Source organism: Merops nubicus, unplaced genomic scaffold (genome assembly GCF_000691845.1).
Source record: "Merops nubicus isolate BGI_N331 unplaced genomic scaffold, ASM69184v1 scaffold6385, whole genome shotgun sequence".
In the NCBI taxonomy this organism is placed as follows: Eukaryota; Metazoa; Chordata; class Aves; order Coraciiformes; family Meropidae; genus Merops; species Merops nubicus.
The window spans coordinates 32,803-60,329 of record NW_008611506.1 but is presented as its reverse complement, the minus strand read 5'-3'; the positions used below and the strand labels follow the sequence as shown (position 1 = coordinate 60,329).

Here is a 27,527-nt window from a genome sequence, read left to right as displayed (position 1 = left end):
TGCTTTGGCTAAGAACAGTCACTCCTGTTAAGGCCGGAGACCTTCCTTGCCCAGGTCCCCATCTCTGGCAGCAGCTGATAGCAGTTGCCCAAGGAGGTTGTAAGAGACATGCACACATACAGCCAAATGTCCCCAAAATTTGTCTCCCAAATCTCCATGGTTTACAAGGCAAAGCCATCGTGGTATCTTCATCATTAATAGACTTTGATGGATTTCTGTCACAAGGGAGTTGAAAAGAGGGCTGGGTTCCTCCTTCAGGTTCACATGTGTGGCTTGATCAACAGCTGAGAGATTCTCCATTGCTTTACACCTCCTACAGCCAAAAGGAGTTCAAAGAGTGGTGGCATTGTTTTGCCAATGCTTTTCACTGGTGCAAATGACTTTTCAAAATGCAGCAGCAGATCCACCAGCCCATCAGTATCTACTGCTTTCAGAAGCAAGGTTCAGGCATTAGAATTATTTCCTTCTATCAGTTTTCTATTGCAGCCTGAGTTGACGTTTTCCCTCTTTTTGATGTTTTCCTTTGTTTTACTACAAACAATGAGTCTTAAAGCTCATAAGGAAAATGCCTTTATGCCTCACAGGAGAAATTCAGAGCTGCTTCTTCTGCCATTTAAGCAATGTGAATTCAGAGATTTTTCAGCTGGCAGAAAATAGGCGAAAGTTGGTCAAATTTGGCACCACAGATTTTTGTAAAATGCACCGGCTAAGGCATATGAGAGTAGATGATTTCCAGAGGTTACTTCTAACCCCTGCTATTCTGTGATTCTGTGATATAAATGACAGAAAAAAAGCCAATAGGACCAACAATCCAGGAGCTGAATCCTGACATCTGTTGAACTAAATTTGCCTTATACCACGTTTTTTCTAAACTTTCTTGGAGAAATCAGTGAGGATGTTTCTTTGGGAATATACACAAGCAGACACACACTAAGCTTGTGTGACACTAAGTGATTTCTATGTGGACATAATAGATCAACGTGATTGTAAACAAGTCATACTAGTTACCTCTGTCTTGTGATTCCTATTAAAACTGATCTGAGAATGTATGTTGTCCTGTTACATCTGTAGTAATGTAAGGCAAGAAAGCTTTATTATTTTAGAAATATATGCTACCTGGTGGCTTACTCCATAAATTAATGCAATAGATTGAAAGAATATATGGACTGAACTTCAGAAATATGTACTGTGATACATATTTAATCTAATGCTGAATGCTGAAAATTGCTAAGTGCTGTGACCCCATACAGCAAAATGCAAGTGCTTAATTTCAGCTGAATACCACTATTGAAGGCAATGAAACCTGCCTTGCTAAATTAGTTCAAAGTGCAGGATGCAGCTCTGTAAAATCCTTGCCCCTGTGGTTTGTTTTTTTTTTTTTTTCTTCCTTAACTGCAACCATGAAATAAAATTTTTGAATATTTGGAAGTAATGGAGCTGTCTTCTGCTGTGACCATCTAATGATCATGTTATGGTCAAATGGCAGGTCAGCTGCATGCTGCTGAGTTGAAAGGACTCAATTTGTTTGACAGCCATGCTCACATGCTTGACTTCCCTATTACCTTTCTAAGGGAACTCCGAAGTAAAAAAGTATTTTAATTTAAATGACAAAATATTCCACCTGAACTGTAACAATAAGACAGTAGAGGTTGAGTTCATTAGTGTTTGCTGGCAGCTGGCACCCATGCCCCTGCTGGCATGTCATACCCTTCCTTTCACAGCAGAGCATCCCATTGTCATCTCAGGCAATACCAATTCTCAGGAAGGTCTCTTTCTTGTTAACTCTAGGTTTGCTACATGAGCAGCCATGACACAAGAGAAATATCCATCTTTATTTGCAGGCTGAAGGTATAAAGTACATATGACAAGCCGAATGAATTGCAACACTTAAAACAGAAATAGAGTATTTGAGATCAGCCTAACATTCATAAATGAGGATGTGGGCTCATACAGGTCTGTGCCCTCCAGAAGAGGAAAATATCTCTACCTGGGAGAAACAGTAGGGTTTCATATGGCTTTGAGGATGCTCTTGAAGGCCTTGAACATAATAAAAATGCTTCACTTGAATATTGCTTTTTCTAGTTCAGTTTTAAATTACTTTCCCACTAAAATCAGACATTTTGCAAGATGTACAAATGCTTGTATTCTTAAGCTAGTGTAACCAGTTCTTCTTTGTGTGGGAGGTGTTTAATTTCATCTGGGGCAGCAAAAATGCATGAGTGTACAGATTGCTGTTTATTAGACTTCCATATTATCATGATACAAGAAATCACATACTTGAGCTTGTAGCTTGCAAGGATATGTGCAAATGAGTAAACTTAGACATGAGTAAGTGTAAAGATTTGATGAGCTCCCTTGTCAGCAAAAGCTTTTGGAAGAAGATTGCATTGCTGACATTAGTCAGCATTTCTCTACACTTCATGCCAAGCAACTGAAAAATTATCTTCATCACAAAACCAGAAATAAAGCAGGACAAAGAATGCAAAACAAATAATTAAATGCTATCATAATGCTACAATTGCCAACAGGAGGACACAGAAGTACAAGATGCACATGCAAGTTAAAAAAACACAGACTGCAGGATTGAGTCAAGATGCAAGGATATGAATGCTGTAACTGGATTACAGACAGAGTGATCATTTGATAGGGAGATTAGTTTAATATGTTCATATTTTGAAATGTGAGCACTAGAAACAGTCTTCATATCCATGAGTGCAAAGTGGAAATAGCAGAATGAGCAGAGTTGAAACAAGTTTAGAGCTGGAATCCTGGCATTTTTTTTTTTGCCTAACTTGAGTCTTCAGAATACGACTCACACTGCCCCATGTGAAAATCCTGGTACTGTCTTGCATTTCTTTAAAAAAAGTGTTTGGTCAGGTGGATTTAACAAGAAGACTGGACCCCTTTATTCAACATTCATTGAGTCTTAAGTGGGCTGGGAATCTATCAGTAGTGGGAAGGATGGAAAGGCATTGCTGCATTATTGAATTATTGAAATCTGGCTCCAAAGTTGGTACTACATTGTACCAATGGCAGAGCAAACCTAGGCATGGATTAAAGTAACTCTTAAGAAAACTGTCCTTAGACATAGAGAAGCTTTGAAGCTAGTTTAGGGATTTTGTGTTCTCCTAAAGGTCTTGGGTCAGTGTTAGAGAAAAACAACTACTTCTGAGTTTCTTTCTCATTGTCACACAGTGAGAAAATGATCTCCTGTTTTCTGCAGCTACCTTAGAATTGGGGTAAATGATACCAAAGGGGTGAAAAATGAAGAAAAAGCATTTCTTTTCCCTTAAACGTATTCCTCAAATCACAGACCTAAAACATTGTTTGGGATAGCATTGATACAGATGTCCGGTGACCTTCCAGGGACACATTTCTGGTAGTGTGTTGTAGGTGAAGCAAGCACTGGAATGTGTTGCATGCCTCCCATGGTTATTTTTACCACATGATGGTCTGCTCTTTTGCAGGAGTTTATGGAAAGTTGGCATTTGACATCTTGGTATTAACAAGCAACATTCCTAGAGCAGCCCACCCAAAGCCTGCTGGTCCTTCAGAGCATTTGAAAGGCTCCCAAAATTACTTTGTTTTACCAGATTACATTGTGGTACACGCTGGGGGTTTGTGTTTACTACAAAAGTTGAAAAGTTTTCATTGCTCTGGAGCTTTCATGTAGCATGCCAACATGAAACACTCTCTGACAACATATGTCCCTACTTGATGATAGACACTGGCATGAGGCACCAGGACTGGACCTGTGTTCCTGAAGAAAAGAAACCCACTGAACTAAATACTCAGTAATGTGGCATATCCCTTCAATAATTAACAGTGCATTTGTTCGTGCTGGGTGAGGAGATGCCCATCAAGCTCCAAGGAGACACAGCTTACTGCTGTAACAGAGCAGCCTTTTTGGACCTGTGGACCAGACAGACAGCTTAGAGCAGTAGATGCTCACAGAAGCACACACAAGAGATGTTTGTGGCACGTTGGCACTGTGGCAGCTCTTGGCAGTGAAGCAGTTCAGGGCGGCAGCCAAGGTACACGTATATCCCCTGTTCTTTACTCAGGGCTACTCAGCTTTCAGCACATTTGGCTCTGAACATTTCCAGCAGCCCTTTGGACTCGTGGAGTGCTTTAGCCTCATGCGTGTTGATGGTGAGCTGCAGATGTATCACCTCTAGGAGGAGGTTTCTACATGCTGATCCAGCGTGCAGAGAAAACTCCAGTGTTAATGGTGGCAGGGCCAGGTCTGTCGTTTGCACCATAGGCCATGAGCTCCTTCCTGGAACAGGAACATGTCTTTGCTAGCTGCTGTTTTCTTATTGATGTGGGCAGGTGGTAAATGCAAAGACTGACTCCCAGTGACTCCCTTCTCAAAGTGCTGTTGTTCTCCTGTACATAAAAGTCCTTGGAAAGTATTCTAAAGAACTGTTGAACAGAAAGATGCCTGTGAGAGGGACTGCAGGACAAGCACAGCTTCTGTCCAAGAAAAGCATTTAACCTGATAAACCAAAAGAGATGCTGAATGTAAGCTTACACAAGACAGATGACTAGTGATGGAGGAAGAGAGAGGACACCACCTCTCTCAAGCAAGAGGTGCCTTGGTTGTGTGGGGCTGTCTGGTGTTCATGATTGACCTATGCCTGCTTACCAGATATCAGACAGAAGTTCTAATTAGGTAGAATCAGGTTCAAAATGAAGTAAAACTTCTCCAAAGCTGCAGAATCATCCTCTTCTTCCACTTCTGCAATTGAATCTCTCCAGGTAAATGCTCAGTTTTGAGTATTATCAGAGAGGCCGGACTAGGCCCTGAGAAGAAAACCCTCACCAAGCCGATTTGATATGCAGAAAATAAATTCTTATTAATTCTCTATCTTATTAATTGTCTACGAGTGCTTCACAGACCTCTGATGTTAGATGGCATCTACACTAAAGTGTCTTCTCATTGCAGGGCTCAGCAAATGCAGGCTTGTGATCCAGCTGAGCTTGTTGTGGCTGCACACTTGTAGTATTTTCTGTCCTCCTAGACACTGCTCTTTTGTTTCTTTCTGGTGCCAAGGTTTGTCTCCTGCATCTTCTTCCATGACAAAACATGGCATGTCTCAGATTGGAAACTCTGGCTATAATTCAGCCTGTTGCTAATTATGGGAGTGTCACTAATAGTCTTTGCATGACATATGACAGATGTGAGTGCACTTCTTCACAAGAAGGATTGTCTGATGTCAGAAGCAGCTCCTCAGACCTCCCCTAGAGCAGACAGTGCAAGCCCGGACCAGAGGTGTCATAAACCTCTCGTTAGCAAGGTCTCATCCATTTCCCTTTATCCTTAGCCTGCAGAGAGGTATGAGCGGTTGCTGAAGCATATGCTAGTGCCAGAACAGTGTGTCTTCCACATGTATGTTCCATAAGAGCGTGAGTGCTTCACAACTTCTACACTGATGGCAGCTGGTGAAAATGATCAGAAACACTATTTATTCAGCCTTTTTGGGTTTTACCTAGGATGCCAGATGAAGCTGTGGACAAGCCATCAGTCTGCATCTGCGTGCTGCCCGTATGACCAGTTGTGTTGGGTGAGCTGTTTAAGTGCAACAGCAAAAATGTCTCTTCATAGCCATGCAGTATCTCCAGATTCTGCTCACCTTATGGGGGAAGATGAAGCTTTCTGAACAGGAGAAGTTGTTCATACCCAAGCCCTCTGTCTGGTTCTATGCTGACATTGATCACTATCAGATCTCATCTGCTGAAGCTCCACAGATTCCAATTTCAGCAACTGCTAAGGAGTGTGGTTTCCAAAACAGCACATCTTTCTCCTCCCATAGAGGTTTTTCTGGGGTGCGTTTCATATGTGATACATTCTTGGGAAAACAGAGACCAAACCAAAACCAGGCAAAAAGCTTCAACAACAAGAAATCTCAGATTTGCAAAGGAACCCCACTCTGTGGTGTGATTAGCAAATTCCTCAAGTTTTCCAGGATGATCTCAGAATACCAGTGAGTTAAGAGTTAATGGGTGGCAATGGGTTTGAGGTTTTTACATATGGTATCATATATTCAGAAGTACAACTTAAAAAAAACCCCAAACACAACATTGCAAAATAATGAGACAGCTTACTACTTAACTACTTCAGCTCTGAAACTTGACCCATACTCAAACTAGCAGAGTGAGATTCAAGTGCATTAATAGTTGCCCAAATGCTGGTGTTCTGAGTTTAGGGGTAGCAATCTCAGGGTCTTTCACAACTCCTGTGCATTGCTAGCTTGTAAATATTACCTTACAAAGGTGGCAGAAGGATTGACTGCGATTTGAGCACAGCCTCTCTCCACTCCACACATCTGCTCTCCTCAGATATGGATCAGATATGGACCTTGATAAAGACACTCATTTACCTAATTTAGGTGCAAGATACAGAACAAATTCCAAAGCCCTTTCTCTACATATCAAGGAATTTCCACCTCGAAGTGTTTCTGACACTTCATCCATGTCAGTGTGCTGTAGATTAAGAGACATGCTCCTCAAGAAGGAAGGGACACATAGCCTTAAATTCAGCCCTGGACAGAAGCAGGCTTTCAAGGACACCTTTTTTAGGAAAGCTAATGCATTGTAAGGTAGTATCAATTACTAAACGGATTAAAACTTTTAATGCAGTAGATCACATGCTACAGCCCCTTGTGAAGGGAGCAGTTGCCACCTCTGGACCAGGCTGAGGAAAATGCAATTTCAATCATTGCAGCCTTTCTGTAAGATGGACATTCTGCACAAGGCTGGGTTTCTGTAGCTGTACTAGATGAGACCCAGTGACACAGTATCAAGTGCAAAACTTCAGCACCTCCTTGGCTTTAATATTTCAAAGCTAAAAAATTCACATAACTCTGCATGCAATGCTGTTTGCAAGATGGGGAAATCTCTTCATAACGCATGTACTTGTATGTGTTGAATCACCACAGTTCCTCTGTATGCAAAGCCATCTATGATCTTCTCACTTCTTTTATGCTTAGCAGAACTGACAGAGGTTTCCTGAAGCTGTAAATTGTGGTATAGCATAAAGAGTAGGACTTGTTGACTTCATTACATCTGAATTAAATCTTAATCATGGGCCAAATGTGATTGTTGCCTGGAGTAAAACAAAAGAAGACTAGCCTTCATTCATTTCTTCATTGTGCTTCTCTTTACCGGAATAATTTAGCTGATTGGCTTTTCTTGTACACAGGTCCTACCACAGGGCAGTCCTGGTGAAACAGCTTCTTCCACACAGTTGGTCCATCTGCTTGGCGGATGAGAAAGACAAAATTGTGGAAATTCTGTAACAGAAAGCCGTGTTTGCGTGGACATGACATAACTGCACAGTTTTGAATAAATGGCAAACCTGCAGTGTATTTACAAAAGAAAGCAGAGAGTTAAGCAGCAGACTGAGTTGATTTTATTATGTTGGTGCTTTACAGTGATTATTTAACTCTGTCTTCACCTTAAATCAGAGGACTTTCCTCTTCCCTGCCAAACCTGTCTTTATATGCTGTGTCTGGCCACGCCAGAACATGCAGCATATACACATGCTCACACACCCGTGCTTGCAGAGCCAGGGAGGACACTGCTGCAGTTCTAGACCTCAGTACCTCCCTTCACTCAAAGGCTCAGGTGCATCCTGTATGACTGCAGGAGTTCAAATAAGTCACCTGCGTTTAGAGTATCATCTCCTTCTGCCCTCCACGCAGTCAGTGAGGGAAGAGCATCACCTCCATGGACTGTGTAAGCCCATCTCTCTTACCTCAGTTAAGTGCCTCAAGTGCAATGGGTGAAATTTGAGTCTTAAAGTTACATCCTGCACAGGCACCTTCTGCTGGACCTCTGGGTGGTGTGTTGCAAATAGTCGTTAATGAGCATTAATTATTATGAATCTGGTGCATCGTGCGCTTTTTAGCCCAGGTCCTTCCCTGTCACTGTTGCTATTAGTCAGCACTTGCACGTATTTCTGCAGAGCTGGGCTAGCCCAGAGCGAGTAGAAGTAGTTAGAGGAGGAGGAAGGTGCAGTGTCTGGAGCCACCCAGTGGGCATGGCGAGTCTTGCTCTCTTTTTTCAAAGACCTGCAGTCTGAAAAGCATATCACCTTTCCTGCAGGGTTTTTAAGCTGCTGCAATACGTGAGTTCTAAGGCAAAAAAATAATGAAAATCCCAGCTGGTGATCCACAGAAGACAAAGAAAGACTGGATGTGTAATCAGGAGTCCTGAATTATAAGGGACAGCTACAAAGGGTTTTATTGATAAGTGGCCATTGAAGAAAAAAGTCCCAATGAGGAATGTTCAGGAACAGTCTGGTGGCACATGTATCATAGTCTTACCAAAGAAAAGCAAATCAGTATTAACAAGAAACCTTCGTGTGTTGGAAAAATGCCTGTAGGCATCCAAGAATATAATGCATGTCAAGTCAACAATGAAGGACATTCAGAGCACTCTAGGTCAGCATGTGACAAATGTAGAACATGCTCATAAGCATGTACAAGTGTGGAGTTTGTAGGATGAAGTGATATATGACTCTCCAGTGTAAAAAAAATGAGGAATCAAGTACCAGCACCAGATTGCTGTAAGAACTCAAACTAGAAAATTGTCTTCGTATGACAGATGTGCAGAAGGGCAATGAAACAGGTGGGGGAGAGACAGGGAGTAGTAAGTGGAGACGGTGTGAGAAATGAAACAATGAATACATGTGGATTAAAACCATTTCAAAGTCAGAGTTGCGTGGCATCTGCTGTGGTCTGCTGTTGCCACATGTGAAAAAGGACTTAACTGGGATGTCAAGAGTACTACCAAGCAGTAGGGGAGAAAAAAAAAAAAAAAATCAAAGCTATTTCCCCAAACCAACAACTTAAAAGATGAGTTCCAGGCGGGATAAAGCAGAGCTTTACCACAGATTCCTGTGTAATCAACGTGCAGAGCTGCAATTAGGAATCCTGAACAAACAGCATGCTGCAGAGTTTGGTCAGCAAGGTCAAGCAACTGGAGCAGCTTATGACCTTAAAAAATCTTTACTGTCTTACAAAGAATATTTGGAGGAAGTGATAAATTCCAATTTAGAAAGCACTGGAGTCAGACTTGGACAATGTCCATGCTTCTTCTTAGAAGTCCTTCAGGCAGTGAAGACTGCCTGATATACAAGGAGTCCTAGCTGAGAGACAGTGGCAGAGGGGTACATACTGAAATAAGTCCAGCTGGATCCTACCCTTGTAAAAGAATCTTTTCTTTCATGTGGACAAGAGTTTGAATCTGATACACCCAAGGTATCAGTTACATGATGCTACTGGGGCCTGAACAGGGATCTACTCTTCCTTCCCTGTAGCTGTCAGTCTGCATCAGGTCAGATTCACCTCAATATGCCAATGCAGTCCTGAAAGACAAGTAAGTTCGGGAACAAAACACCTGCTGAGGAAAAGATGCTCTGAAGAAGATAAAGCTCATTTTGAGTGACTGGATCACTGGTGAGATAGAATTTTCAAAAAGCTGTGAAAACCTGTTGTAGATTGTAGGTGGTCTGGAAGACCTGGCAGAAGTATACCATGCTCATGCTGTCCCAAGAAAATGTATTTAGTCTTTTGCGTGAAATATTGTTGAATTATGGTTACTCTGTACTAGAATGTTTTTACTAATGTGGGTACACAAGCAAAGTGTCCCTTTGTGGATTATTTTTTTTATCAGCAAAAGTATGGATGGAATTTTAATTTATGGAATTTTATGGCTTTAATGGAATGAGCTCTCCAGGCAGAAAGTTTATTGTAGCCATGTGTAACCACCTTTCTACTGGAAGACCTGCTAAAAAAAAATAAATAAAAAAAGAGTTTAAAAATAATTTACCCTCTAGGCATGAACATCATGGGATAGTCTGAATTCAGTAACTGGAGAGAGACACAAGCACAAAGTCTTTGCATCCTGCATTACCCTAGACAGTGTATGTGGTGCAGAGTATGTCCCTGGGAACTGTCTCAAGAGGAGAAGCCAGCTATGACAGGATAAAGCCCTGAATTGTCCCTGGTTTAAATTCTTACCTCTACCACTGATATCTTGCATGATGTGGAGTAAGGTACTTCAACAGTTCTTCCACTTTTCCTGTTCTGATGTTTATTTGTGTAGTTACCTTTCCCACACTTGTAGCATAATGTGAGCTGAGCTCTTTGCTACAGGAATTGCTTCTCATTGTACAAAGGGAACTTCACTGGAGCTGCTTAGATATCCCAAGCAAATTTTTGGTCTTCAGAATTTTTCATGTTCTTTGATTATTTTGTAGTGGCAACACAAATAAGAAAGAGATGCTTATTAGCACAAATGGTCCATGTTTCTAGAGAAAGCAGGAAAGAACAGACACACAAAGAAAAAGACTGCACAAAGTGATTCACACTGCAATTGGACTTGTGCTTCCTGCTAAGACTGTAAATCCGGCTCTTGGTTGTCACACCATTCTTATCTATCAAAGCAGCATGTTTGAAAGCAGAGGAGTAACTGTAGTATTTGGGTGGTGTATGCAAGTTATGGTGTGAAAGTTCTCCTTTCACTCACTAATATGCAAAAGACAGAGTCAGGCGAGTTTAAAATGTTCTGCGGTGTCTACTGGGTGTAGGCTCTGGTGCTGACAAAGTACAGTATCCTTCAGCTAGTTCTGAACATGGGCTGATTGCACTGCAGCTGTAGCAAGACAGAACAGCTCTGTAAACACTCAGGAGGTTGACTGCGTGCTCCGAGGGGAGCTGGTGGTGTCTAAGCTAGCTCAGGTATCTTAACACTGTATTGCATAGCACTGATAGTAGTGTAGACTTTTACGATGCAGCATGATTATGTCAAAATTGTAGGGCTGGCTTCAGCCCCAGTGGTTGTGGTAGTTTCCACTCATCTACAGGTAGCTGGTGCAGAACAGGCACAAGCTGTAGCATGGTCTACCCAGCCACTCAGCTGCCTAGCTTGAAGTTGCTGCAGCCTCACCCATATTGGTGCTTAAACAGTGCAAGCTACAGGTGAGCAGGGCACATCTCTTAATGCTGAGATCAGACTTCTGGTGGTGCTGAAATCACAGTTTGAGGTGCCTCAGGCCTATGGAGTGTCACAGCTGCATACTTAAATGGGTAGCTTTTGTTGATAATTCCTGGAGGTGTTTTATCTTTTAATTCACCTGAAAATCCAGCTCCCAGATGATTCTTTCATGTCGTTAATGTGCTGGCATTTTTCTTATCCTTGCCCATTAACCACTAGGCTTTATTAAGCCTGAAAGAGTTTCTTTTAGTCGTTTGTTTGAAGATCTGCACCCTACTAAATCAGCAATACTTTTGGACAGGGTTACTAAAAATGGCAAATGCATTTCATGGTGTTCCGTGCAAACAGATGAAGCATTGATTTTTATGGTTTCTTTTTCTCCTGCTATCACTCTGTATGCAGTGATATGGGAATTCTGTATTGCACTGGATCCCCAGGTGTGGTCCATCACTCCCCCTGGAGGCTGTGCCCAGTGATACATGTCTTTTGCTGCAAAGACTTCATTATGTAAAGCAGTGAGGCATGCAATCACTACAAAAGGAAGTGGGGACCAAAAGTGTGGATGAGAACCTAGATTTTGCAAGCTTGAGTGACCTGCTATGTAGGTAAGTCTGTAACCAAGTCATGGAAACAAATCATAACATAGATCTTTAACACCAGAAGAACCTCATGTTCTCTGTGAACAGTTAACAGAGAGAAGGCAATTCAAGCACAGACCTTGTCATCTTCAGTGGCAGCCCAGGGAATATGCCCTAAATGGTGGTTACATCTGAGTTGTTTGAAGACCATTTAATTTGTTGGAAAAATGGGCTTGCCTACAGATTCTTAACTGCACAAAATTTGAATAAAACAGATACTCCTGGTAAACATGGTTTACTGATGATAGGCAAGAGTGTGTATGTGAGGGGGAGTGTGCAATGCTACAGTCAAAGAACTGACCAGAAAAAAGAATTTTCAGTTCTTAGAGCTGTAAGCCTTATGACATTTTCCATTCAGTTTTATTTTTATGCATATTATTATTTTTAGGTGTTTAGAAAATTGCAAAAACAGTTTTCTTGTGTGAGTCCCTGTTTAGCCTCCTTTCTACTTTTCAAATTTAATGGTGCTTCTTAATCAAACCAGTGAATTTTACATGAGTGATTCTCACAAGAACCTACATCGCAATCAGGAAATGGGCTTGCGGCTTGATTCGCAGTGAGATGGTTTTCTTTAGGTCTATCAGATAAAGGGAAAGTTGTAGCAACCCAGATGATAAGGTTTGTTAAAACTTCCAGTTGAAGCTAAGCATCTTAGTTCCAAAAGAATAGAAGGGGAAGATTAAATACTAGTAAGTGTCTGCAAAAACCTAAGAGTTTTCTGACTTGTCTGATGATCTCTGAGCTTTGTGACTTGGTACACCTGGAATGGGCTCAGAAAGGCAGGAGGCTCCTAAATTTAGAAACACATTTCAGGCAGCAGCTGCTGCAGAGTAGCAGTATGTCACCAGCAGAGGTGGGCTTGTAAGCCTGATCCTGCTGTCAGCGCCTCAGTTTGGGAAATTAGAGAAGCTAGTTCACCCTCCAAATGCCATTCCAGATGGGTTGCACGAGGCCAGCCATTGGTCTGCTCCTGTGAGGACAGCCAAGCCCACTGTTCACAAGTTACTCCCAGGAGCTTAAGATATCACTCCCGACTCAAGGGGAGATGGTTCATATCTGTTACACTGGCATTCCAGTTTTGATGCCATAGGATTTTCAGCTAAGATAATAAATAAGTGAAAGAGAAAAAAAAAAAAAAAGGCCATCATAACAGCATTCTGACTTTAGGAAAAGTAGCAGGAGAAAGCAATGAAGCTGTCACAGGCTTTGCATGTGCAACACACGAGAGCCACATCCTGATGTCCTGGCTCAGGCTGCCCAAGTCTACCAGAGATCCCAGGACCAAGCAGATTTCTTGCCTGCAATGCCGGTTGCTTACACACCCTTTTTTTTGAAGATTGCTGTTGCACAGCATTTTGTAGGCAGTCATTTCACTCTTCAAACAATGGAGAACAGGATATCCACACTTTCTCTGTCTTGAGTGTGAATGGATGACAGAAGAGTGCACTGTGTTTTTTGGGTAGTGAAGACATCTGCTTAAACATGGTGTGTGACAAATGAAGATATTTAATGAACAGGATGGTTCTCACAGGTGGCTCCTTGCCACAGACGTGCTTCAGCAGGCCACAGCAAGCACCACCAGACCTCCCATGGTCGTCAGGTTTGATTTATGTCACACATGAGTGCTGTGGGGCTTTCCCAATGAAATCACACACTTGCTTGCTTCAGTGCAGCTGTTCTACACTTGATTAGTCTTGTTTAATATCTTTAGTCTTGTTTATCAATGATCTGAATGAGGGGATTGAGTGCACCCTCAGTAAGGTCGCAGATGACACCAAATTGAGTGAGTGTGTTGACCTGCTCGAGGTCCGAGAGGCTCTGCAGAGGGATCTGGACAGGCTGGAGCAATGGGCTGAGGTCAGCTGGATGAGGTTCAACAAAGCCAAGTGCCAGGTCCTGCACTTGGGTCACAACAACCCCAGGCAATGCTCCAGCCCTGGGGAGGAGTGGCTGGAAACTGCCTGGTGGAAAAGGACCTGGGGGTGCTGGTGGACAGCCAGCTGAACATGAGCCAGCAGTGTGCCCAGGTGGCCAAGAAGGTCAATGGCTTCCTGGCCTGTATCAGAAGTGGTGTGACCAGCAGGAGCTGGGAGGTGATCATGTCCCTGGACTCAGCACTGGTGAGACCACACCTTGAGTGCTGTCCAGTTTTGGACACCACAGGATAAGAGGAACATTGAGGTGCTGGAGCGGGTCCAGAGAAGGGCAACAAAGCTGGTAAAGGGTCTGGGGAACATGTCTTATGAAGAGTGGCTGAAGGAACTTGGGTGGTTTAGTCTGGAGGAGACTGAGAGGTGACCTTATTGCTCTCTACAACTACCTGAAAGGAGGCTGTAGGAAGGCTGGTGTTGGTCTGTTCTCTGAGGTTACTAGCAATAGGATGAGAGGAAATCAGCTGAAATTGCACCAGGGGATGTTTAGATTGGATGTTGGGAAGAATTTCTTCACTGAGGGAGTGGTGAGGCATTGGAACAGGCTGTCTATGGAGGTGGTCTAGTCATCATCCCTGGAGGTGTTCAAAAAACATGTAGATGTGGCATTTGGGGACATGGTTTAATGGTCATGGCAGTGTTGGGTGATGGTTGGACTTGATGATCTTAGAGGTCTTTTCCAACCTCAATGATTCTATTCTAATACAATTTTTCTTTGGAACATTACAAGATCAACATCTTTGTACAGGAAAGGATATGAAACAAAATGTTGGAAGCAAACAACTGTGTCTGATATTATTTCCTTATTTCCAGTGCTTATTTTTGTCATGTATGGTGTTTGTAGGAGGTGACAGCAAAATTACCTATCCTGAAAACATCTTTTTTTCTGATTAAGAGCAGTGGTATTTAATAATTTCACAGCTTTATTAAGTGGCTTGTTGTAACACTGCATCAGTACAGACTGCAAAGGTCATAAAGGCATCTTAAAGATGAGGAATGTATTGATAATTTTCCATCCTAGCAACCCCTGCTGATCACTTAATCTCCCAAAGGAGAAAACATTTGAAAAACCTGATGAAATGTTCCAGAATTTCTGAAAGATGATTCTTTCTTCATTAGTCTTTGCTTTTCATTCTACTGAGCTGAAAAGGATTCAGTACAGTAAAAGAAAAAAGTAGTGATAGCTTGTGTTTGATTAGAAAAGAGGTGGATTGTGTTTGGTAATCTCTGGCTGAACTGCTTGTCATGTTATTAGATATATGCATAGACTAAAGGACTATGCGTGAACAAAGCTGAAAATGAGTTGTAACCGTATTTTACTCCTTTTTCTAAATATAAATTACTTTCTTTCAAAGAACAGTCACTAAGGAAGTAACATGTACTGTGGAGATCTGCGCTTTTTCGTTCAAGTATTCTTTGAAAGATGTGAAAATTGTTACAGGTTGTCACACGGATTTTGTAATGAGATTCTCAGAGTCTGTAGTAGCCAGTAATATACCAGTTTTGTCCCTAGAAATCTGGGGCAAATCAACCCTTACAGAAATCTGTGTTGGATTAATCTGTTTTTTTGGTAAGGTAAGCTTTTTCTGATGGTAGCTAGACAGTAAAATAGGACATGGAACATCTCGTTTTTACTTAAATATCCTGCTTTATGATTTATTGGTGAAAAGTTCATGGTGTTCTATGTACTGAGAACAATTTGTAGAGCTGCATATTTCAGAAGGAATGATTATTTTCATCTGAACACAACTATTTTGGACATGGTCCAGTCTTAAGTAACTCTTTGAAGGACTTTTTTCCTTCACGAGGAAGTGTCTTCAAAACAAATAATAGTGTTTTGTGTCCACCATGAGAGAAGTATTAGCTGGGAGACAGCCCAGAGCATACAAAGTGTGTTAATGTGTCTGTCTGCCTCAGGGATGCTGAATCACGTTTTTTGTGAGTCTGTGCTGAGAGGGTTTGCATAATGAGGAGTTTGAAAATTCTGTTTTCCCCAGCTTTTCCTGGAGAGCAAGAGTCCAGATTTTGCTGGATGAAAATTTACCTTTAATGAACTGAGAAACCTTGCCAGGCAGAGAAGAGAGATTCCCAAGGAGAATCAAGGTGAAGTGATAAAGCATCATCCTCAAAATCACCGAAAGTACTCCAGCAGCTCCCATTGCTGCTTTCTTTAATAAGTTGCTGCTCAGTATTGGTTAGCTGCACTTCTTGCTTTTCAGGGCGATTTCATGCAGTGGATACTGCTTGTGAGATATCTGAAAAGCAGCCTAAGGAGCATGCACCAGTTATTCATTAGGAGATAAAATATTCATTGTCTCTGTTTTCTCCCCCTCATCAAGGATGTATGAGAGAAAGGGGAAGGAGCAAAGAGGCATTCACTTTTTGCTGCAGTTAGGATTTAGCTTTTTGTTGGTAGGATGAATCAGAAGGATTTATAGCTCTCAGGGCTGTTAAAGTTGCCCAGTCTTTAACAGCTACCACAGATTTCTCTCTCTTGATTGCTGTTCACATCCATCTTTTCTTCTCCTGCCAAGCCTTCGTTTTCTATTTTATTTCATAGTTTTCTTTTTAAGAGTTTGATAGCTTCTTTAGCTTTGGAATTCAAAGGGCTTGTGGGTAACAGCTGATTTTTACACATTCCTCTCCTCTGTTCTCTCCTCTCCTACATCCTGATAAGGTGACTTGCCTTACAGCCTTCAAGGCAGGTAGCTAGGTCTGTAGGCAACATTTGGGTTTCCACATTCCTCCTTCACCACAAAAACCCCTTTTATCTCTGAATAGCCAAGTGGCATGGCTCCATGTCGAAACCCTCCTTTCCTTCTGCACCTCCTCACCCCTCTGCACCTGCTGGTGTTGTGGTCCTCTCTGTTCCCCTGTCACACCCTACCCACTTCTCCCTGAGGTGATGGGCAGGGATACTTTTGCCCTGTCCAGCAGAGTGCACACTCAGGAGTGCAAGAAGCTTTTCCAGTCTTTTGCCTGAGCCTCTTTGCCTCCCTTTATCCCAGGGATCCCAAGCGGGGAGGTGGATTTGCAAACCCATGCCCGTGATTTTTACTCAGTGGCATTGAAGACCCATGCATCTGCCAGCTACGTCACCCATGCTCACTGGGCAGGGACTGTGACAGTCTTCAGGCATTGCCCAGCCTGTGTGAGCATCACTGGAGAAGGGTGGACTCAGATCGATCCTATTAATTCGGAAGAAACGGATCACAGGTGGTTTGGGGCCGAATCTTTAATTCCAGAAGGAACTGGGAAATGTCTAGATTATACCTTCTGTTTCAGCACAGTTTTTTTTCTCTGACTCTTACTACTTCTGCTCCCCACTCACCTCTTTTTCCTTGTTATCCTCCAAGGGAGAATATTTTTTAATTAGTTGTGAGGGTGGATTTTGTTCTTTATGTCCCAAAATGATTAGCATTCTTGTAGCTTCACTGTTTGCTCATCTAAAAGGAAGTTGTTGTTTGACTGAGGAAAGAATAGCTTTTGCATTTTAATTTTCTCATAACCACAAGCTTCTAAGATACCCTAATGATACTGGAAGAAATTCTGGAACTTGCTCAGCATTCTCAAATTCATCTAACTATTAAGATTCCCCTGACAGGTCCAGTACAAAAAATGCTTACAAGAAGAGCAAGTTGTTAAAAACCCTGCTTATTTAAAAGTAAACAAAAGCAAAAGCAAAAGCAAAAGTCATAATGATGTTAACCTCACCTTGCACAGGGAAGCAAGTCCTTGGAGCATGGAGTTTTAGCTGACTATGCAGAAGGAGCAAGTTCACAAACTGTCAGCCAGAGTGATTAGTCCATGGCAAGACCCCCTCAAGATGGAAATGTTAGTGACCTTTATGATGACCATGACATTACAAAGTCTGTTACTTAAGAATGGAAAAGCAAACTAAAAACAATGAGATTGCAGTAGACGGATTTCAGTAAACTCTAGAGAATTCAGAACTGAAAGCTATGATTGATAGAGGAGTTTTACAAGGTAAATTACCGTAAAAGCACAAACTGGCCCAGAGGAAAGGTAAGAAGTGTAGCAAGAGACTCACTCTACTGAATCACTGACTTTTCCTTGGCTTTAAGCAAAGAAGAAAGTTCACAGAAAATGGAAAATAGTTCAGATCACTAAGTGTGACGTGAATAGAGTTGCAAAAGCATGTGAGGGCAAAAAACAAAAGGCAGAGGCACAATGTGTCCTGTGCTGTAACAGGAAATTATTCTGTGGTAGCATTGCTAGTAGAGAGTGGGCAAAGGAAAATGCTGTTCTCCTGTTCCACAGAGAGGAAGGACAATAGATGACACTGAGATAAGAGCCTTTTTTCATGCTTCTGTCTTCACTGGAAAGATGTGTTGCAAACAGATGGCAAATGCGGTTATACAAGGTACGTGTCCAGAGCAGAACTGGGGAAAACAAGTTGGAGAATACTGAGACAAATCAAGCTGGTTCCATCTGAGTGTGGTGAGATCTAGCTGAAGCAGTCTCAGAGCCTTTCCTCTATGAGGTCTTGAAAACAGCTGTCCCGAAGAAGAACAAATGTCACACTTAACCTTACCAAGGGGATAGGGAAAAGAGGAGTTAGGGAATACCAACCAAACTTCAATTGTTAGAGAAGTACTTGTGGTTGTCTAGAAGAATATGTAGTGGATTATAAACAACTTAAACTTAGCAAATAAGGCCTGTCACATTACACAACCTTCCTTGACAGGCAGCTCGCAGACTTTATAGCTCTGGGTCACTTGAGGATGCCAATTATCTTGACAGTAAGGAGTCTTTGATATTTTTATAATTAAGTGGTAGAAACATGGTTTGGGCAAAACTTTGTAAGGCAGATACAATACTGACAAGAAGCTGGTCAGTCAAAATTGAAGGAGAAAGTTTTTATTGACTTTATGCTGAGTTTAGACCATTTAATCTCCTCATTAACACCTTAGGTCATCAGAATGTAGAGGAGCTATTCATTAAACTTGAAGACAACATCAAACTGGGGGGCACACAATGGAGAACAGTGTGTTGACTACAAACCAGAAATGGTCTTAAAATTGCAATAGAAGACAAGTGCAAAATATTACCTTAGACAGGCACAATCAACCGTGCAGACAGGGTGGGTTGTGGCTATCAGCCAAGTTCTCTCAAAAGCACATGGGAATTAGAATGAATAAGTAGCTGGTTATCAGACAAGGATTTTAAGCTGTAAAGACACATTGGTATGTAGGTAATTAGACATGAAAGAAATCTCCTCTGCTGATCATTAATAAGGCCTCAGCTGGATTAATATGCAGTTGCAGTGCTGCACTGGAAGTACTGCCAGAAAATCAGGAGAGAATGGAAGTGGTTGGAGTATATGGCCCACAAGGAACAACTGCTCAGTCTAATGCAGAGAATAGGTCTTCAAATATTTCATCAGCTGTTGCAATGGAAAGGACTGATATGTTCTTTGTGTTCAGGGTAGAAAGGACAACTACTGAGATTATGTGTTGGCAACAGAAATTCATTAGGGAAGTCCTTCCAACCATGAGGACAGTGAAGCACTTAGGAGGCCATGGAGTCTCCATAGCTTCATGTCACTGAGATGAGATCAGAAACAGGGTCAGCAGCAGCAGCATTAGTTCAGCCAATGCAGTCTGGCACCAAGCACCTGCCCATACCCCTTCTCCTAGGCTGCTGAGGCTCAGCACTTGAATCCAGCCTTCTCTCAGACTGCTCCCTGTTTCTGAAGACAAAGATCCACAACCTGCAAGAGAAAACTAACTATTTAGGGAAAGGAATGGTGAATGGGGACATGATAATGTCTGCAACTAGTTTGGAAACAGCTGTAAAGATAAATAAATTCCAAAAACAAGAGAAGCTGGGATTAAAATGCCAGAAGAATGTACCTTTTTAAAAAAAAAGGCAAGCCCTTTTCCTGCAAACCTTTTCCAAGAGTGAGGACAGTGAAGCAATGGAGTAGGTTGCCTGTTGCCACAGGGGGACTTCTGCTCATGGGAAGTTTTAGGAAAGGGCTGACAAAGGGTTGTTGAGATACTTGAGGTAAGGGGGACTGCTGCACTGTTTTCTGTGCTTCTGTAATTCTCCTGTAGAAGGGAAGTGCTAAAAGTATATGGGAATGAAACAGAGACGGGAGAGCAGGAACTGCTTTTCACCAGAGCAAAGGACAGCCAATGAAACCCAAACCAGAGAATTAAAAGTGGCGACAGGGGAACCCAATTTTTTTTTTCATCATAATATTCAACTTGTTGCACTTACTGATTCATCATGGTGACATATTTTGGAAAATTCCAGGAAGAGTCTCCAGGGTTTTACAGAGAAGATTAGTTTGAGGTATTGGCCTTTATATTGTAGGGCAAAGCCAACTTCTTGCATTGTTGGTAAGAAAGAAACTTTCCTGCATGCACATCAACCCTGAATTTTTGGTATGTTTCCATGAAATATCTAGAAACAGCCACTGCCAGGCACAGAACGGGGTGGACTACCAGTGCGAACTGACCTGCAGCTCCTGGTACAACTGCTTGAAATCATGATGGAGTTTTCTTTCCATTTCCCCTTCACTTGGTAGCTATCACGTTATTTCTGTGTTGGAGTCACTTTTTTTTGGAGTTCTTACCTGAAGACATAAGTAGACCTGCTCTTCTGCATTCACAAGTCCGGTTCTGTTTCAGACTCTGGATTTTCATCCTTTGTCATTGGAGTCAGAATAGACATCAGTGATGAGGACCTAAAGGCATAAATTTTAGACTTTTTGGATCCTAGAGGGCAAGACAATGAAAAGCTGAGACAATATATGAAATTGTAGCGTGAAGCGATGTCTTGAATGGGTCAAAACTTAAAATTTCCATCTTACAGAATATTCCAAGACTTTGAAATTTCATCTTTTCTCAGATGCAAACAAGTTTATAAAAAAATGTTATGAAACGAAGGAATTAATATTTTTCATTTGACCTCTGGAAACATTTATTTTGATAAGACTGAAACATTATCAACATTTCCACTTCAACACTTTTATCTGTTCATAGTTTAAATAGTAATGTAAGAAGGAGATGTTTCTGCTTCATGGAAACAAAATATTGAGATAGTCTCCTGTAAAATTCTAATAAAATGGACACATTCCAATAAGCACTTTACATTTAATTAAATCAATGTTTTCCAAAGGAATAATACTTTTCAGGGAAATCATCAACCATATGTCATTATTTTCTAGTGTCCATTAACCCCAGAAAGGTCAAAATGCTATATGCTTCTAAATGAGACAGAAAAATAATCTGTGGTCTGGCAGATGTGAAGCCATTTCCAGAGTGAAGCAAAACAACTGCTTATTACTGCATGTGAACACTGCATAATTGCTTAACGGCTATTTATCACATTGTATCTGTGAAGAGAGTTAAACGTGTATTTTCTGTCCTAGCAGTTGCTCCATACAGATGGGTCTTATGAGTATTGTACTTCCCTTAGGTAGTTTGTTATACCTTTTCATTTCATATCTTCCAGATCTCTGCATAGAAATGCCAGGAGCATTTTCCAGTCTCTGCTATTGATACAGTGTGTTAAATGTCCAAGGCAGCAGAGAATTTATTAGGCTACTTTCCTAACCTATGTGATTCTGCTGATCTTGTCATGGGCAAGCTGCAGTTCTCTTCCTTCACCCTGCTCTGGGGCTGTTACAGCGGCCACCCTGCAGCACCCCCATGGGACCCTCGGCGGTCCTGCTCCAGGGCCTTGTCCTTGGCATGGACAAGACAGGCACCTCGCAGAAGGGAACTCGGGAGGGGTCGATGCTGGAGCCAGGAGGGGAGCCCAGCCCTCTGCCAGATGCTGCTGGTCCCTCTGACCAGGAACTGTGGTGCTTCTTATCTGGTCTGTTGCCCCTCCTTTTAGCAATAGTGTAGCTGTGACTGATGCCACCCTGCAGTGTGGAGGATGTGGAAATGCCTTCTCCACTCTTCTTCCTTCTGCCTCTTAGTCACCCCTTCAGTAAGCTGCCTTCCAAGTCCCAAAATGTATATTGGGCTGACTCTATGCTGTGATAGCGCTGTGGTCTCCAGCAGTGCTGGTGGGGCATGACCACTCAGCAGCCACTTTGAGCATTGCAAGGCTTTGTCCCTCCAGAGGAGACGTCTTCATCAGGTTTGTGTTTAGTAATGAGTTCTGCTTCCTGCTCTGCCCTGTCCCAAAAGTAGGTTTTATGCACAGACTAGGTCTCCTGACATGCTTTGTGTTAAGCCTGAGGTGAAGCTGTATGAGGACATGTGGTGTCCCAACGCAGACAGAAGAGGTTCTGCTTTTCAAGGCTGTGGGGCAGATGTGTCCCACGGTCTGCATGTCAACAGGCAAATCAGGAATGAGTTTTCCTTGTGGGGGGCTGAGTGTTCGCCATGGTGGCATGGTGCCTGCCTTCTTTATAGGCACCTGTGACCTAAAGGGTACCAGATCACATTTTTAAGGGTACAACAGCCTCAGTCTGCCTCCCCCTTCCATGTCTTTACTTACTCCTACATAGTTGTTTTCTCTCCAAAGAAGACTTCACTCCCCCATTAGTTGCTCATGTTGAGTTGAGAACAACGAAATCCTAGAGCATTTCTTGCATGGAAAACAGACTCTTCTTGCTACAGCCCCTTCTGAGGACATGTGGAAAGGGCCAGCAGCAGCCTGACCTCATGTCTACTTCCCAATGGGAAAATAGTCATAATGTCACAAAGCATGTCCTTTTGCATGCACTTTTTTTTCTTTTTTTTTAACTACTAGAGACTAGGTCCTGACTGACCTAGTATTTGTAATATTTGTATCCAAAAATACAAATAATTAACTACAATACTGGGGCTTATATAGCTCAGTTTCCATGAAATAATATTAGGATCCACTTCAGAGAATGGGCAGCTGTCTGCAACCACTAGGAAATGTCCCTGGGAAGACTCTGGTTTACTGCAGAAAAGTACCTTTATGTACCTCACATCCTCAGCTAAAAGTGGAAGGAGCCTGTACATTGCATCTATTTTTGGATGTGGGACACACAGGTCACCTACAGGTCAGTGTGGCATGGGAACAGGCTGCAATGATTCACACAGCATCCAGTCTCATGAAACACAGAGCTGCTCCAGCCCCGCGGGAGAATGCAGTGCCCTGCTGCCACCCCCCCGGGGGGGGGGTCCAGTCCCCGCCTGCCACATCCTGCTGCCTGCAGGCAGAGTGTGGCTTTGCTGTACCTGGCTCCAGCTCAGGAGACAGCTTCAGCACAGGGTTCTGCCAGGCTTAAATGTATTGAAAATGTGTTTCTTGATCAAAAATGTTTTCATCTAACCCAGACCAACATGAGGAATCCACGAACAAAATCAACTGAATCAAGATGCCTCCCAAAAGATGCTCAGGATGACACTGGACTATTTCCTCTCTTAAAAATACTGTGACTAAAGTCCAGATAAAAGTAAGGTGGAAATCAAGGACCATGATCTTTCTGCCTGCTCTGCATCATTCCTAGTTCCCAGGTCTCAGTGCAGCCTGGCAGTTAATTCCTATATGGCTGTAACCACTGGACGGTTAAGACAGATTACCAACTCACAGGCCAACTCCACATCTGGAACAGCTTCTTTCCTATTATAATATTTACAGCTGGAAGGTTCAGTGTCATATTTTGAACTGTGTGATTAGTTTTTATGACAGCTGTTAATAGCCTCCTCCTTAACATAGAATGTATGATCTGTCTAGCTGTTTTAAACCAAGGAGATGTAGGCAAGAACTGCAAGTACAACATAGGTAAAGAACAATTTTCATTGCATTTTCCAAGTGAAAGGTAACATGTGAGAAGATACCCAAGTGTGGTTGTCCAGTACCTCAGTCAGTGGGAACATAGGGTTTGTAACTTGCAGAAATCAGGAGAATGACCCACTAGCTGGATAGTTAAGAAGGCTCACCTGGCCTTGCCATGTATATTCACCTGCACAGCAGGTTAAGGTCAGTAGCCTGCAATCTTCTTTTTAATTTGGTGCACCTTGCACATGGGCAGCTGGCATCTCACTAAGATTCAAGAAGATACCATTTGTTACTCAAGTAGTATCTTTGTGCCTATTTCCAGAGTATCCACAAAGGAATGCTTCAGGGAAAGAAGTTCAGTGAATGTGAACAATGCAAAATGAAAACATGGGCTTTCTCTTTTTGCCACAGTTTTAAAGGAGAAAGTCTTGTTCTGTGCCGGGCAAAAGCTGAGGTAGGTATGGACTGCAGGATAGAGCTTTAAATGTATTGATGTCAAAAGTTATTCATTCAATAGTGCAAGTATATGGTCCCGAAGACCATGTTTTATATGCCTTCTTTTTTTTTTGTTTGTTTTGGTGTGATAACAAGGTGGCTTACATTTATTTATCTTACAATGAATACCAGCGAAAAGAATACTAAGAAGGCAGCTCTACATAGAATAAGAATACATTTACATAAAATTAGAGCAGTGAATCCAGAGAAGTCTGCATTCTTAAAATCTGCCACCAAGTTTTAATGTCCATATGTCTCCGTCCACTGGGGGATGTGTGCTACAGCCTCGCAGACAGTTCTACTCAGGAATGTTGTCCTTCATACTTCTGAAGAAACAGAGCACTTTTTTCTGCTTAAGGAACTAACAAATCATCTGGAAGATTTAAAGAGTTAATACCTTCTGAGGAAAAAAAGAAATGTGGAACAAGAAGAAAATAATTTTGACAATTAATCTGGATTTTATTTGTACGTAAAAAATCCTACTGTTATATCATAGTTTCCAGTTTTTAATCTAGCAACAAAATGTGTCCATCCTCCAGTGAAATAATCCAAAGATTGGATTTTTGGTAGCAGTGTTACAGAAGATGTTACCTATTAATTAACATGCAATAATAGAGAATCTCTTTCATATAACAAATCCTACCATAATTGTAAGGATGTAACAGTAATTGTCTAAATGTGGAAAAGCTCCATAAGAAATTTTTGGTCTCATGCCTTTTCAGTTGTTTCAGGTTTTTGAAATATCAGCCTGATGTTCTTTAAAAGAATAGCATAGCCTTTTTGTGTGAGTTGGCATGTCTGGAAGTCTCACATCTGTTTAACATCCTTCCTAGACTGAAGACACTCTAAGGAGACGGAAAAGAGAATTGTGATTCAAGCCAAGCAGTTGTTTTCTGTAAATATGAAAAAAGTGCCATGTGAGGTACACCAAAATCATCTGGTTAAATTCAATGGACAGAAAAGCAGGGAGTTTTTTAATGCAGAAATGTTACATTTTAACACTTTGCTGTTTCAAAATACCTGGGTTTGCTACAAAATTACAGTGATTTCAGAAATGAGGGTACAAGGAAGCCTTACTTAAACAGTACAAAACCTATAAAAAGAACAAATAAGTATTCTTAAGTGAACTATAGCAAAAAGCTCCATTTTGTCTTTCTCTTTAAAAGCTTTCTATTTTTATGCAACACGTACCAGTTTCCTCCTCCTCTTCCCCCTGGAACTGTCTTGCATCTTTTTCCTTATCTATTAGTTGAGCAACCTAGAGCCAGCAACCCAACCCTTATCCAAAACTGTCATTTCAGTGTGATCTGATCTTTTCTCATATAGGCTGTGAAACAGTGCTTGCTGTCACGTTCAGTAACAGTCAACTCACACAAGTGCAATGTACAAAATACAATACTATTGTTACAGTGTTGGGGATTTGTATTGTTACAGTATTTGGAAGGTTTCTTCCCTTTGCCAGGAGGAATGTGATGTGCACATTGATGGTTTCCGTATCTCCATTTTGAGTCCACTTGAGGCAACTTGTATATATGTATTCTAACACTCATTATTACTTAGCTTATCTTCATGGGTCTGTAATTCCATGTCAGATAAAAATTTGCTTTGTATGGAATGTATTACAGATACTTGCTCTTTGTTCAGTTTTTTGTTCCTGAGCAGTTTTGTCCAACTTTAGGTCTGCATGCCTTTATCTGACCATTACAAATTTGATCAGAGCCACAGGGTCTCCAGGACCAGCTTGTGCCCTTCTCTTGTCATCCCACCCGATCCTTCTCTTCACAGCACCCTGTTTCCCTGTTTCCAGGCTTTGGTTGTGGAATTTAGCCCAACTTCCTCTGTACCAAATCACTACAGTAGAGTCATAAATATTTCTTTCTACAGAAAAAATTCTTGGCACTATTGTCTGAAAACTGTAGCTACACCATATAATTATACAAATGTGCAGAAGCAGGACAAATGGGGTGAGTGTAGACAGATCCTGACAAGTCCTAGGGGCCTTGCAAAGCTATTACAAATTTTGGGACCTGTTACCAGCAATGGCAATGCTGTATTTACTAGGCTACAGAGCTACAACACTAATTACATTTCTCCTGTCCATAGCCCGTGTAAACACATGCAGAGGCATATTGAAATAGCAAAAGCTTCCAGATGTGCACACTGTGGGAGAGTGTTATTCACTAGGACTAATAACGACATGCTGAAAGCTAATTTGGTGTCCTAACTTTTGCAAGCTGAGGCTTCAGTGACAATTCAGAAAAACATGAAGCGGTTTGTCATTATAATTACCAAGCTCCAGGTTTACAGCTGTTCCAGAGACAGGCTGGTGGACATGGAGTTCACCCTTGAGTAAGCAGGTCAAATAAGTGTCCAAGAGATGAGGAAGTGAATTCATTCTGCTGAACGCAGATAAACGAGTGGACTGTGTGCTTACCTGGCTCTCAGTGTTCAATGAGTTTAAACTGATGTTACCAAGGTTGAAGACCTTCTTACCTTTCCTTTTTAGTTTTCTGAGGTACTTCTCATAGAAAGAACTTGCTTAAAAACGGTTGTGTGTGTGCTGAAAGTGGAAAGTATCACTGATGAGACGGGAGTCATGTGAAATGCCTAAATAACATCCCATGCTCTTATTCTCCAGTATTGTACCCCTGGCTGAATGAGCATAGTTTGCACAAGAACAGCGTGACACTGTCTGTGGGTTTTGGAGCATTTTTTCAGGTATGTTTAAGGGCTCTTTGAAAAGCCACAAAAAAAACGAGCCAAGTCTCTGGACTTTTGTTATTGGTCTCATAATCTGACAGGCTCTCAGGAGATGCAGGAGAGTGAATGGGCAGTGTGGCTGGTTGGGTGTTCATGCCCAGGCAATGTCTGGTCTGCTCACAGTCAAAGTGTTGCGACAGGACACTGTGACTATAATGCTTCACATTGCAGCAGTTTCCCTTCCAGTACTATCAGTCCAGCATCATGCAAAATAGAAGCATGTCTTCTCTGAGATCTTAAATGTACTAACACCTCAGTTTCCCATTCCCCTGCCCCTCCTCAGGTGTCTGTCAGGGAAACCACCGCATGATATCAAGGAGCCAATGTCTCATTCATTGACCCTCACAAGGTTCTATCACTGCCCCAGTTGCTGTGGTGTCCTCTGGCTGAGCCATTCCCCGTGTCATGACCAGCTCTGCAGTTGAAGACATGACTGAGTGGAAGCTTGCACACTGACTTTCCACTGCCAGTGTAGCTGGATTTCTGGGGGAAAAAAAAAAGTTTTCTCTTCACAGAAATGTAGCATGCAAATCTCTCTGGTATCAGCTGTGCCCTTTCTGCTATCATTCTCTCCCCTCCTAAAGCTTTTTTTCCTCCTTTCACCTTGCAGTGGAAAATACTGTTAAAGTGTGTGTACTTTGCTGGGAGCTATTGTGTGAAGTCTTGTCTTGGGGTGATAGGACAGAGCGCAGTGGAGAAAGCGGAGCTGTTACAATGCCCGAGCTCACTAGATGGCCCTGTACGCCTCAGAGAAACCATTCCTCCCGCAATCCCACCTTCTGCCATCTCTTTGTGCATGCAGTGTAGGGATTTTTAAATTATTATTTTCCTGGGGTTTTTTTCATAGCTGGACCTGGACCCCTCTCCTTGATTCTTCACTGCTGTGGCAGACCTTTTTCTGTCCCCTGGGCACTGGTGATCTGCCTGCAGAGCAACCCTTTTAATTACCAAAGCAAGG

General features: G+C 42.0%; 1 protein-coding gene across 1 annotated transcript in view; it reads left to right on the top strand.

Annotated features, from left to right (window-relative positions):
• The window catches only part of PALM2 (paralemmin 2), a gene marked incomplete at its 5' end in the record, with an annotated part of 75,066 nt that overhangs the window by 14,975 nt on the left and 32,564 nt on the right, over nt 1–27,527 (top strand). The window lies entirely within an intron of this gene.